Genomic DNA, 12,403 nt, shown 5'->3' with positions numbered 1-12,403 from the left:
TTGTTGCTTTATTTATTTTATTTTGTTTCTAATTACAACAAAATACTTATTGTTGCTATTTATTTCCAGTTTTTTGGTTTGTTTTTTGCATTATTTATTTTCTTTTGTTTTTTGCTTTAATTTTTAATTCTGTTTGCTTTTAGGTTAGCAAAATTATAAACTTTCTGTTAGTGCCATTAGTTTTAGAAAAATTATAAACTTTCTGTTAGTGCCATTAGTTTACAAATTTGAATAGTTAAAATTTGAATTCTTTGAAATTTGTGTGAATCACAAGTTTGTGATTAACTTACTAAAAAATGAGAATAGATGCGCTTATAGAGAAAATTCAACCTAAATTCATACTAAATTTCTATGAATTTCAGAGAAATTCACTATGAATTTAGGTTAAACTTTTCTCTATTAGGGCATCTATTTTCACTTTGAGAGGAGCTCAACAAGGTAGAGAGGGAAGGGCTTATAACCGGTGTGAGCCCCCTTCGGTTGGCGAGGTGGGACTAAACTCTGCCCGCAACGAGGACCAACCCTTTAGTCCCGGTTTGTGGCACAAACCGGGACTAATGATCATGGGCCAGCGGCGAGGAGCAAAATTATAAACTTTCTGTTAGTGCCATTAGTTTTAGAAAAATTATAAACTTTCTGTTAGTGCCATTAGTTTTTAAATTTGAATAGTTAAAATTTGAATTCTTTGATATTTGTTTGAATCACAAGTTTGTGATTAACTTTAGTTTTTCCAGTTTTTTTTGCATTTTTTAGTTCTTTTTGCTTTTAGGTCAGAAAAATTATTAACTTTCTGTTAGTGCCATCAGTTTTAGAAAAAAATATAAACTTTCTGTTAGTGCCATTAGTTTTCAAATTTGAATAGTTAAAATTTGAATAATGGTATTACGAGGGCCGAACCATAAGACATGAAAGCATTTCAAATGAACTCTGAAGAAGTTGAAAGTTGGCATGGTATCATAATTTCACCCACATAGCATGTGCATGTACAAAACGGACAATGGTAGCATGTTCGTGTGTTACAAAGTTGGCATGGTATCATCATAATAGTTGCGGGAGAAAGTCTTCACTTTTTCTTCGCTTGTGTCATTTGCTTATTGCGCCGTAACCATGGATAATCTTCATTGTTTATCAGGACGCTTGGGTCAGCCTTGACATTGAAGGGAGGAATTTCATGAAACTTTTCATAATCTTCAGACATGTCTGTCTTGCCGTCCACTCCCAGGATGTCCCTTTTTCCTAAAAAAACTATGTGGCGCTTTGGCTCATCGTATGATGTATTCGCTTCCTTATATTTTCTTTTTCTCGGTTTGGTAGACATGTCCTTCACATAGATAACTTGTGCCACATCATTGGCTAGGATGAACGGTTCGTCAGTGTACCCAAGATTTTTCAGATCCACTGTTGTCATTCCGTACTGTGGGTCTACCTGTACCCCGCCGCCTGACAGATTGACCCATTTGCACTTAAACAAAGGGACCTTAAAATCAGGTCCGTAGTCAAGTTCCCATATGTCCACTATGTAACCATAATATGTGTCGTTTCCGCTCTCGGTTGCTACATCAAAGCGGACACCGTTGTCTTGGTTGGTGCTCTTTTGATCTTGGGAGATCGTGTAAAATGTATTCCCATTTATCTCATATCCTTTGTTAGTCAATACAGTCAAAGATGGTCCCCTGGACAACAAGTACAACTCATCACAAACAGTGTTGTCACCTCTGAGACGTGTTTCCAACCAACTGCTGAAAGTCCTGGTGTGTTCACATGTAATCCAGTCGTCGCACTGCTCCGGGTGTTTGGAGCGCAGACTGTTCTTGTGTTCATCGACATACGGGGTCACCAAGGTAGAGTTCTGTAGAACTCTGTAGTGTGCTTGAGACCAAGAATATCCGTCCCTACATATTATTGAGTCTCTTCCAAGAGTGCCTTTTCCAGTCAGTCTCCCCTCATACCGCGATTTAGGGAGACCTATCTTCTTAAGGCTAGGAATGAAGTCAACACAAAACCCGATAACATCCTCTGTTTGATGGCCCATGGAGATGCTTCCTTCTGGCCTAGCGCGGTTACGGACATATTTCTTTAGGACTCCCATGAACCTCTCAAAGGGGAACATATTGTGTAGAAATACGGGCCCCAGGATGACAATCTCGTCGACTAGATGAACTAGGACGTGTGTCATGATATTGAAGAAGGATGGTGGGAACACCAACTCGAAACTGACAAGACATTGCGCCACATCACTCCTTAGCCTTGGTACAATTTCTGGATCGATCACCTTCTGAGAGATTGCATTGAGGAATGCACATAGCTTCACAATGGCTAATCGGACGTTTCTGGTAGAAGCCCCCTCAATGCAACCGGAAGCAGTTGCGTCATAATAACGTGGCAGTCATGAGACTTTAGGTTCTGAAACATTTTCTCTGGCATATTTATTATTCCCTTTATATTCGACGAGAAGCCAGTCGTGACCTTCATACTGAGCAGGCATTCAAAGAAGATTTCTTTCTCTTCTTTCGTAAGAGCGTAGCTGGCAGGACCTTTATACTGCTAAGGAGGCATGCCGTCTTTTTCGTGCAAACGTTGTAGGTCCTCCCGTGCCTCAGGTGTATCTTTTGTCTTCCCATACATGCCCAAGAAGCCTAGCAGGTTCACGCAAAGGTTCTTCGTCACGTGCATCACGTCGATTGAAGAGCGGACCTCTAGGTCATTCCAGTAGGGTGGTCCCAAAATATAGATTTGTTCTTCCACATGGGTGTGTATCCCTCAGCGTCATTCGGAATAGCTAGTCCACCAGGACCCTTTCCAAAGATTACGTAGTGTAAATCATTGACCATAGCAAGTACGTGATCACCGGTACGTATGGCGGGCTTCTTCTGGTGATCTGCCTCGCCTTTGAAATGCTTGCCTTTCTTTCGACATTGATGGTTGGTCGGAACAAATCGACGGTGGCCCAGGTACACATTCTTCCTGCATTTGTCCAGGTATATACTTTCAGTGTCATCTAAACAGTGCGTGCATGCGTGGTATCCTTTATTTGTTTGTCCTAAAAGGTTACTGAGAGCGGGCCAATCATTGATGGTCATGAACAACAACGCCTTAAGGTTAAATTCCTCCTGTCTGTGCTCATCCCACGTGCGTACACCATTTCCATTCCACAACTGTAAAAGTTCTTCAACTAATGGCCTTAGGTACACATCAATGTTGTTGCCAGGTTGCTTAGGGCCTTGGATGAGAACTGGCATCATAATGAACTTCCGCTTCATGCACATCCAAGGAGGAAGGTTATACATACATAGAGTCACGGGCCAGGTGCTGTGATTGCTGCTCTGCTCCTCGAAAGGATTAATGCCATCGGCGGTTAAAGCAAACCACACATTCCTTGGGTCCTTTGCAAACTCATCCCAGTACTTTCTCTCAATTTTTCTCCACTGCGACCCGTCAGCAGGTGCTCTCAACTTCCCATCTTTCTTTCGGTTCTCACTGTGCCATCGCATCAACTTGGCATGCTCTTCATTTCTGAATAGACATTTCAACCGTGGTATTATAGGAGCATACCACATCACCTTTGCAGGAACCCTCTTCCTGGGGGGCTCGCCGTCAACATCACCAGGGTCATCTTGTCTGATCTTATACCGCAATGCACCGCATACCGGCATGCGTTCAGATCCTTGTATGCACCGCGGTAGAGGATGCAGTCATTAGGGCATGCATGTATCTTCTCCACCTCCAATCCTAGAGGGCATATGACCTTCTTTGCTGCGTATGTACTGTCGGGCAATTCGTTATCCTTTGGAAGCTTCTTCAATATTTTCAGTAGCTTCTCAAATCCTTTGTCAGCCACAGCATTCTCTGTCTTGCACTGCAGCAATTCCAGTACGATACCGAGCTTTGTGTTGCCATCTTCGCAATTGGGGTATAACCCTTTTTTGTGATCCTCTAACATGCGATCGAACTTCAGCTTCTCCTTTTGACTTTTGCATTGCGTCCTTGCATCGACAATGACCCGGCGGAGATCATCATCATCGGGCACATGGTCTGGTTCCTCTTGATCTTTAGCAGCTTCACCCATTGCAACATCATTGGGAACATCGTCTGGTTCCTCTTGATCTTCACCAGCTCCCCCCGTTGCAGCATCACCATATTCCGGGGGCACATAGTTGTCATCGTACTCTTCTTCTTCGCCGTCTTCCATCATAACCCCTATTTCTCCGTGCCTCGTCCAAACATTATAGTGTGGCATGAAACCCTTGTAAAGCAGGTGGGAGTGAAGGATTTTCCGGTTAGAGTAAGACCTCGTATTCCCACATTCAGTGCATGGACAACACATAAAACCGTTCTGCTTGTTTGCCTTAGCCGCATCGAGAAACTCATGCACGCCCTTAATGTACTCGCAGGTGTGTCTATCACCATACATCCATTGCCGGTTCATCTGCGTGCATTATATATAATTAAGTGTCCAAATTAATAGAAGTTCATCATCACATTAAAACCAAAGTGCATACATAGTTCTCATCTAACAACATATAGCTCTCCAGAGCATCTAATTAATTAAACCATACATTGAAACTATGTAAAACATTTCAATGCGAAAACAAATGCGATCATAATAGCAACCAAGGTAACAATTGATCCAACGGCACAATGATACCAAGCCTCAGTATGAATGGCATATTTTGTAATCTTTCTAATCTTCAAGCGCATTGCATCCATCTTGATCTTGTGATCATCGACGACATCCGCAACATGCAACTCCAATATCATCTTCTCCTCCTCAATTTTTTTTATTTTTTCCTTCAACAAATTGTTTTCTTCTTCAACTAAATTTAACCTCTCGACAATAGGGTCGGTTGGCATTTCCGATTCACATACATCCTACATAAATAAAATCTATGTCACGTTGGTCGGCATAATTTTCATAAACAATAAATGAACCAATAGTTATGAAGATAATATATATACCACATCCGAATCATAGACAGGACGAGGGCCGACGGGGGAGGATACCAAAACCATCGCACTATATAAGATGCAATAATAAAAGTAAGAAAATAATACAAGTATCTATGTAAACATACAAGTAAGAATATTTTTCCTTTCAGAAAGAAGATAAGAACAAGAGGCTCACCATGGTGGTGCCGGCGATGAGCTCGGCGCGGGTGATCGACGGCGGTGAAGACGGGGACGGGGCGTGACGGACCGCTAAACCTAGATTATGGAAAATGGACCTTGGAGGTCGAGCTTGGAGAGGAGAAAGCTTAAGTAGTGTGGCTCGGGCATTCCATCAAACACCTTGTGTGCATAGGAGGTGAGCTAGAGCACCACCAAGCCCTCTCCCCCTCGGCCAGAGAAAAACAGAGCACTGGGGTGCTCTGCTCGCGAGCAAGGGGTATATATATAGGCACCTCATTGGTCCCGGTTGGTGACATGAACCGGGACTAAAGGGGAGCCTTTGGTCCCGGTTCAAGTCACCAACCGGGACCAATGGTGGTGGGCCAGGAGCGAGGCCCATTGGTCCCGGTTCATCCCACCAACCGGGACCAAAAGGTCCAGATGAACCGGGACCAATGGCCCACGTGGCCCGGTCGGCCCCCTGGGCTCCCGAACCGGGACCATTGGTCCCGGTTCTGGACTGAACCGGGACTAATGGGCTGACCCGGCCTGGACCAAAGCCCTGTTTTCTACTAGTGGAAGAAGGCGTGGATGAAAAGGTGGATCCTTATCCCCTTATATGGGTGGACGCGACTATGCGTCCCCACCAGCCTGGTAAAACTCGCTTATCTCCCAAGCGCCGTAATCAATGGCGCGGTTGGGTTACCCACGCCCGTATTGATGAGAATCCCGGAATAAGGGGACACGATCTCTGCTCTGACAAGACGTGCCAAGGAAACCGCCTCGCGCGCTGAGGTGGGACAATAAAGCGATTTGAATAAAGACTTGGCCGTGGTGTGATGTCACGCTACGGAATACGTCAGCAGATTAGATTTGTGTAAATATTATTCTCTCTATGGAAATATGTGGAAACTTATTTTGCAGAGCCGGACACTACCTTTGTGTTCAAAATCTTCTATGAAGTACTTGGAGGAGGAACCTGCCTTGCAATGCCGAAGACAATCTATGCACCGGACTCATCGTCATTGAAGCCTGATCAGGGGCTACTGAGGGAGTCCTGGATTAGGGGGTGTCCGGATAGCCGGACTATACCTTTGGCCGGACTCCTGGACAATGAAGATACAAGATTGAAGACTTCGTCCCGTGTCCGGAAGGGACTTTCCTTGGCGTGGAAGGCAAGCTTGGCGATACGGATATGTAGATCTCCTACCATTGTAACCGACTCTGTGTAACCCTAGCCCTCTCCGATGTCTATATAAACCGGAGGGTTTTAGTCCGTAGGATGAACAACAATCATACCATAGGCTAGCTTCTAGGGTTTAGCCTCCTTGATCTCGTGGTAGATCTACTCTTGTACTACCCATATCATCAATATTAATCAAGTGGGACATAGGGTTTTACCTCCATCAAGAGGGCCCGAACCTGGGTAAAAACATCGTGTCCCTCGTCTCCTGTTACCATCCGCCTAGACGCACAGTTCGGGACCCCCTACCTGAGATCCGCCGGTTTTGACACCGACACCCAAACATCAAATGGTTCAATAACAAGTGAATAATTCATAGACATTTCTTGACGTCTACTAATATTACCAATTCTTTGACATTCATCACAAGATAAGACAAACTTATGGGCATCCTTGAAGAGAGTAGGCCAATAAAAACCAGATTGTAGTACCTTATGTGCAGTTCTATCTCCAGCATGGTGTCCTCCATAAGCTTCGGAGTGACACTTGCGTAGGATTTGTTCCTGTTCATGCTCAGGTACACAACGTCTAATAACACCATCTACTCCTTCTTTATAAAGATGTGGGTCATCCCAAAAGTAATGCCTCAAATCATAGAAGAACTTTTTCTTTTGCTGGTATGTGAAACTAGGTGGTATTACCTTCGCAACAATGTAATTAGCATAATCAGCATACCATGGAGCAGTATGAGAAGAATTTATGACATTTAATTGCTCATCAGGAAATCTATCATCAATAGGTAGTGGGTCATCAAGCACATTTTCTAACCTAGACAAGTTGTCTGCAATGGGGTTCTCGGCTCCTTTTCTATCAACAATATGTAAATCAAATTCTTGAAGCAAGAGAACCCATCTAATAAGTCTAGGTTTAGCATCTTTCTTTTCCATAAGATATTTAATGGTAGCATGATCAGTGTGAATAGTTACTTTATAATCAACAATATAACGTCTAAACTTATCAGAGGCAAATACAATTGCTGAGAATTCTTTTTCAGTAGTAGCATAATTTCTTTGAGCATTGTCCAGAGTTTTACTGCATATTGAATAACATTTAGTTTCTTATCAACTCTTTGTCCTAGAACAGCACCTACGGCATAATCACTAGCATCACACATAATTTCAAAGGGTAAATTCCAATCAGGTGGCTGGACAATAGGTGCAGAGATCAATGCTTTCTTAAGTATTTCAAATGCTTCTACACAATCATCATCAAAAACAAATGGTATATCTTTTTGTAATAAATTAGTCAAAGGCCGAGAGATTTTTGAGAAGTCCTTAATGAAGCTCCTATAAAACCCGGCATGACCAAGAAAACTTCTTATACCTTTGATGTCCTCGGGACATGGCATCTTTTCAATAGCATCAACCTTGGCTTTATCAACTTAAATACCTCTTTCAGAAACTTTATGCCCCAAAACAATACCTTCATTAACTATAAAGTGGCACTTTTCCCAATTCAAGACAAGATTAGTTTCTTCACATCTCTGCAAAACTCGATCAAGGTTGCTCAAGCAATCATCAAAAGAAGATCCATAGACGGAAAATTCGTCCATGAAAACCTCACAAATCTTTTCACAAAAGTCAGAGAATATAGCCATGATGCATCTTTGAAAGGTAGCAGGTGCATTACATAAACCAAAAGGCATACGTCTATAAGCAAAAGTACCAAAAGGGCATGTAAAAGTGGTCTTTGATTGATCTTTGGCTGACATAGGTATTTGAGAGAAACCAGAATAACCATCTAGAAAGCAAAAATGTGTATGTTTGGATAATCTTTCTAGCATTTGATCGATAAAAGGTAAGGGGTAATGATCCTTTTTAGTAGCCTTATTTAATTTGCAGAAATCAATTACCATCCTATAACCAGTACTAATTCTTTGAGGAATCAATTCATCTTTATCATTAGGAACAACAGTAATACCTCCCTTCTTAGGGACACAATGGACAGGGCTTACCCACTGACTATCAGCAACGGGGTAAATTATACCTCCCTTTTTAGTATCTCCTTTCTTACCACTTCTTTCATTTTAGGATTTAGTCGGCGTTGATGATCACGAACTGGTTTAGCACCTTCTTCCAAATTAATTTTATGTTGACATAGTGTGGGATTAATGCCCTTAAGATCATCAAGAGTATACCCAATAGCAGCACGGTGCTTCTTCAGAGTTTTCAATAATCTCTCTTCTTCATGTTCTAAAAGGTTAGCACTAATAATAACATGATATATCTTTTTCTCATCAAGATAAGCATATTTAAGAGTATCCGGTAACGGTTTAAGCTCAAACACGGGATCACCCTTGGGTGGAGGAGGATCCCCTAGGATTTCAACAGGTAAATTGTGTTTCAGAATAGGTTCTTGTTCAAAGAATTCTTCATCTAATTCCCTTCTTTCATTCATAAACATGTCATTTTTATGGTCTAGCAAATATTGTTCTAAAGGATCACTAGGAGGTACGACAATAGAGGCAAGACCAATAATTTCATCTTTACTACGTAATTCTTCTTCACGGTGTTGTCTACTAAATTTATAAAAATTAAACTCATGAGTCATATCATCTAAACCGACAGTAACAACATCTCTTGTGCAATCTATGGTAGCATTAACAGTATTTAAGAAGGGTCTACCAAATATAATGGGACAGAAGCTATCTTGTGAGGAACCAAGAACAAGAAAATCAGCAGGATATTTAGTTTTCCCACACAAGACTTCAACATATCTAACAATTCCCATTGGTGAAATAGCATCTCTATTAGCAAGTTTAATTGTGACATCAATATCTTCTAACTCAATAGGTGCAATGTCATGCATAATTTCTTTGTATAAGTCAATAGGTATTGCACTAGCACTAGCACACATATCACATAAGCCATGATAACAATGATCTCCTATTTTAACAGAAATAACAGGCATACCTACCACAGGTCTAGGTTTATCTGTATCACGGGGTTTAGCAATTCTAGCAGTTTCATCACAGAAATAAATAACATGCCCATCTATATTATCAGCCAAGAGATCTTTAACAATAGAAATATTAGGTTTAACTTTAACTTGCTTAGGAGGTGTATATGTTTTAATATTGCTTTTACGAACCACAGTTGAAGCTTTAGCCTGATCCTTGATCCTAACAGGGAAAGGCGGTTTCTGAACATAACAAGTAGGAACAATAGGATCATTATAAGTGATAGTCTTTTCTTCAACTTTAATAGGTGCAGCTACTTTTACTTCTATGGGAGGGTGATATTTAAACCACTTCTCCTTGGGGAGATCAACATAAGCAACAAAAGATTCACAGAAAGAGGCTACTATCTCAGTCAAGTCCATATTTAGTGCTAAATTTCCAAAAAATATCGGTATCCATAAAAGATTTAACACAATCAAAATTAGGTGTCATACCTGACTCCTTACCATTGTCGAGGTCCCAATCTTCGGAGTTGCATTTAATTCTTTCCAATAAATCCCATTTGAATTCAATAGTCTTCATCATAAAAGAGCCAGCACAAGAAGTATCAAGCATGGTGTGATTGTTATCAGAAAGCCAAGCATAAATTTTTTGAATAATCATTTCTCTTGAGAGCTCGTGATTGGGGCATGAATATAACATTGATTTAAGCCACCCCAAGCTTGAGCGATGCTTTCTCCTTCGCGAGGCCAAAAATTATATATATAATTGCGATCATGATGAACAAGATGCATAGGATAAAACTTTTCATGAAATTCCAATTTCAATCGTTTGTAATTTGAAGACTCCATATCATCACATAGCATGTACCATGTCAAAGATAAAGGGAAGACCTTCTTCTTAACAACATCTCCGGGTACACCTGCAAGCTTAAATAATCCACAAACTTCATCCACATATATTAGATGTTCATCAGGATGTTTTGTTCCATCTCCTAAAAAAGGATTAGCTAGCAGTTTTTCTACCATAACCAAAGGAATTTCAAAGCAAGCATTTTCATTTTTAGTAGGTTCAGTAGGTTGAGGAGCAACTCTTTGCTCTACTGGTCAGGGTGAAGATACCCCGAACAAGCCTCTCAGAGGATTACTTTCCATAGTAACAAGTGACGGTAAATTTCAGCACACTATATAAATTTTTCCTTACCAAATTCTACCTACCAAAGGCGCTTCACTCCCCGGCAACGGCGCCAAAAAAGAGTCTTGATGACCCACAAGTATAGGGGAACTATCGTAGTCCTTTCGATAAGTAAGAGTGTCGAACCCAACGAGGCGCATAAGGAAATGATAAGCGGTTTCTAGCAAGGTATTCTCTGCAAGTACTGAAATAAGTGGTAACAGATAGTTTTGTGATAAGATAATTTGTAAAGAGCAACAAGTAACAAAAGTAAATAAAGTGCAGCAAGGTGGCCCAATCCTTTTTGTAGCAAAGGACAAGCCTGGACAAACTCTTATATGATGTAAAGTGCTCCCGAGGACACATGGGAATATCGTCAAGCTAGTTTTCATCACGTTCATATGATTCGCGTTTGGTACTTTGATAATTTGGTATGTGGGTGGACCGGTGCTTGGGTGCTACCCTTACTTGGACAAACATCCCACTTATGATTAACCTCTATTGCAAGCATCCACAAATACAACAAAAGTATTAAGGTAAACCTAACCATAGCATGAAACATATGGATCCAAATCAGCCCCTTTCAAAGCAACGCATAAACTAGGGTTTAAGCTTCTGTCACTCTAGCAACCCATCATCTACTTATTACTTCCCAATGCCTTCCTCTAGGCCCAAACAATGGTGAAGTTTCATGTAGTCGACGTTCACATAACACCACTAGAGGAGAGACAACATACATCTCATCAAAATATCGAACGAATACCAAATTCACATGACTACTAATAGAAAGACTTCTCCCATGTCCTCAGGAACAAAAGTAACTACTCACAAAGCATAAACATGTTCATAATCAGAGGGCTATTAGTGTGCATATAGGATCTGAACATATGGTCTTCCACCAATTAAACCAACTAGCATCAACTACAAGGAGTAATTAACACTACTAGCAACCTACTAGCACCAATCCCGGACTTGGAGACAAGAATTGGATACAAGAGATGAACTAGGGATTTTAGATGAGATGGTGCTGATGAAGATGTTGATGGAGATTGCCCTCTCCCGATGAGATGAGCATTGGTGATGACGATGGCGATGATTTCCCCCTCCGACAGGGAAGTTTTCCCGGCAGAACAGCCCCGCCAGAACCTTAGATTGGCTCCACCAAGGTTCCGCCTTGTGGCGGTGGAGCTTCGTCCGAGAAGATGGCTTATGATTTTTTCCCATCGAAAGAGTCCATATAGCAGAAGATGGTCACTGGAGGGCCACCAGGGGGCCCACGAGGTAGGGGGCGTGCCCAGGGGGGTAGGGCGCGCCCCGCACCCTCGTGGGTAGGGTGTGGCCCCCTGGTGAAGTTCTTGAGCTCAATGTTTTTTATATATTTGGAAAACATCATCCGTGAAGTTTCAGGACTTTTGGAGCTGTGCAGAATAGGTCTCTAATATTTGCTCCTTTTCCAGCCAGAATACTAGCTGTCGGCATTCTCCCTCTTTATGTAAACCTTGTAAAATAAGAGAGAATAGGCATAAGTATTGTGACATAATGTGTAATAACACCCCATAATGCAATAAATATTGATATAAAAGCATGATGCAAAATGGACGTATCAAGCACATGGGTACATATGGCCCCTGGGAGGCATACTAATGGCGCACCGTGGGACATACTAATGGCGCACTGCGTGGTGCGCCATTAGTATACCAGATACTAATGGCGCACCCATGGTGCGCCATTAGTAAAAAATACTAATGGCGTGATGCTAGTGGCGCACCTGTGGTGCGCCATTAGTAGGCAAAACAGGTGCACCACTAGTAGGCCTTTTCCTAGTAGGAGTCTATGATGACTCGACTCAATGAGGTTCCTGGTCGAGTGCAAGAATGGAAGAAGTCTTCTGCCTGATTCTGTGCTAACGTGGCTCTGTCGCTGGTTAGGGTCCACTGCAAAGAAGCTCGAGAAGAGAAGCTGGCGGCAATCAAGGTTGCTAA

The sequence above is a fragment of the Triticum dicoccoides genome, chromosome 2A (genome assembly GCF_002162155.2).
Source record: "Triticum dicoccoides isolate Atlit2015 ecotype Zavitan chromosome 2A, WEW_v2.0, whole genome shotgun sequence".
Taxonomy (NCBI): Eukaryota; Viridiplantae; Streptophyta; class Magnoliopsida; order Poales; family Poaceae; genus Triticum; species Triticum dicoccoides.
The sequence above is the reverse complement of the archived record's forward strand: the minus strand, read 5'-3'. Positions refer to the sequence as shown.